The following is a 2,667-nucleotide window of genomic DNA, read 5'->3' on the forward strand; positions in this document are numbered from 1 at the left end:
TGTAGTACTGTCCTTATACTCTATTGTAATTGTTTATGTAAGTAAATTGTTTAAATTAAAGCTCATCCACCTCCCTGCCCTCTGCTTCCTGCCCTCTGCTACAGTGCAGTGCTGCTCTGTTACGTCCCTGTTTAACATCAGAGAGACTGCTCCTTCCCTCCCTCCATCACTGGAGAAGGGATAAACCCAGAGATTTGTTTATTTGTAATCTGATTACTATGTTTTATTATCGGCTCTGGGGATCATCTCTGAACCGTGTGGTGTCAGTGCAGCTGTTTTACGGTTAATAGGCTGATTTATTAAGTGCTGTTAATCCACCTCCAAGAGGACATGACAGATGTAGAGACTTCAGACTTTCACTATCACTACAAGGATTTTTTTCTTGGTGAAATTAGTAGCATCGTTTTGAATCAGGGCGACTTTTCAGGAACTGGGAGAAGCCGTGTTGGATTCACATCAAAAGTGTTTTCAGGGTTTTATGAGCCCGACGTGTAGTAAAATGTGCTCCAGCACTTAGGAGAACCATCAGCTGAGGTCAAATCGTGACCATAATAACAGGGCTGTTCACACAACCATGGTGATACTGGCTGAGGAGGAGGAGGATGAGGAGGATGAAGGATGCTGTACGCTCATTGTTTATGTGTGTGCAGCAGGGGTAGGGTTATCACCACGGGCGGGGGAAGGGCCTGGATTTACTTTCTGATTTGTGACCATCTGGCCCCTCCAGGCAGCTGCAGGCCCCGAGCCGAACAGAGCCGCCCCGCCTGTCCTGCCCCGATGCCTCATGGGATTTACGGAGAGGTCACCGCCGCTGCCGGAGACGCACTGTCACCTAATACTTCCAAACAATCGGCTCAAATGGTCGCACACATTTGAAAGGGTACAAATGGGGGGAAACTTGTAGAGAGAAGATTGTGAGAAGACAAATAAACAGATGATAAATACGTCTTGATGGAGCATCAGATCTCCAGTTTAGCCGTCCTTATGATTTGATAATTAGAAGTTTTATTAAAGGTAACTAGTGACCCGGTTTGAATGCAAAAAAAACAACATCGAGAAAATAGTTGTACGCGAGCTACACCTAATTCAACAAGACAGAAGAAAGGCGAGGGAGGAGGGGGTGGTGACAGAAAGAGAGAATGGATTTCCCCCTCTGTGTTGCCATGGAGACAGCAGTGGATGGTGGATGACTGATTTCCTGTACAGCTGTGGAGCTTGGAGAGGAGAGAGGGGAGAGAAAGGGGAGAGAGAGGGAAGAGAGAAGAGAGAGAGGAGAGAGAGAGAGAGGAGAGAGAGGGGAGAGAGAAGAGATAGAGGAGAGAGAGAGGAGAGAGAGAGAGAGAGAGAGGAGAGAGAGGAGAGAGGAGAGAGAGGAGAGAGAGGAGAGAGAGGGGAGAGAGAGAGGAGAGAGAGGGGAGAGAGAAGAGAGAGAGGAGAGAGAGAGATAGGGGAGAGAGGAGAGAGAGGGGAGAGAGAGGACAGAGAGAGAGGAGAGAGAGAAGGGAGAGAGAGGAGAGAGAGAGAGGGGAGAGAGAGGAGAGAGAGGAGAGAGAGAGAGGGGAGAGACGCGTTATCTGTGTCGGAGGAAGGAGGTGGAGCGAGCGTAGAAGAGCATCCATGTTTTCTCTTAAAATCGACATAAGTCTCTGTGGTGATCAGTGTTTTCTGGATGAAACATATTTTGAGTCTCTGTTGTTTGTAGCTACAGTGATAACTAAATATTAAACCTTGGAACAGAGGCTCTCTCCACAGTATATATTGGGGCTGACATTGTACAATATTTCTCTACATTGTTGTTCATCCAATATTTATCTTTTTAGCAACATTTACAGAACACCATTTCCCATAAGCCCTAGAGATTCATGGGCTAGATGTCACAGGTAAATGCTTTAAGGACATAAATTAAACCAAGTAGCAATGTCATGCCGACAATTCTATCTATATACATTTATTATAATAAGTAAGGTTTTAGTTTTTTATTGCAGTTGCTGTATTTGAAGCTGAACATGTCTGATATGGAAATGGTTTACGTGTGTCTTATGATATATTTATGTTCATATCTGGAAAATTATTTTTGGGCTGCAGGGAAAATATTTTTCATTGCAATACAACAAATGGCCACTGGGACAAATTAACGGCACGGCTGAGTGGCAATGCCCTACCCAGGTCTTTTAAAACATCCATAGCTGCTTGAAGCTTCTAACAAACGACAGATGCAGAAATGAAGAAAAAACTAATATATCCCGGTGAAAAAGTGGAGCAACACACGTAGAAGACAGACGGACATGTCAAGAGTTTGTTGTGCCAACGCTCTCGCAGAATTACTATGTCACTTCCTGCCTTTGTCTGCTCCACCTCTCGCCTGAATAATGCGGAGGATCTGTTGCTGTTACGAATCTGTCTGTGCAGAAAACCTCCCTCTGTTATGTATATGTTTGAAAGGTGAACTCTGGGTAAACTCTGGAGCCAATTCTCCGGACTCTATCCACAGGTCAAGTTTGAAAACGTACGTGTCTCTGTGAGCTACAGCTTTCTGGGAAACCTATTTGACCTCTTATAATCTATTTTCTATAATTGAGATAAGTGTCTGGAGAAAGATTGAGAAAAGGAAATCTCACTGGAACACCCACGTGTTTGTTGTCTCTGCAGCTTTCGGCCACATCCAGT

The sequence above is a fragment of the Platichthys flesus genome, chromosome 10, assembly GCF_949316205.1.
Source record: "Platichthys flesus chromosome 10, fPlaFle2.1, whole genome shotgun sequence".
NCBI classification, from domain to species: Eukaryota; Metazoa; Chordata; class Actinopteri; order Pleuronectiformes; family Pleuronectidae; genus Platichthys; species Platichthys flesus.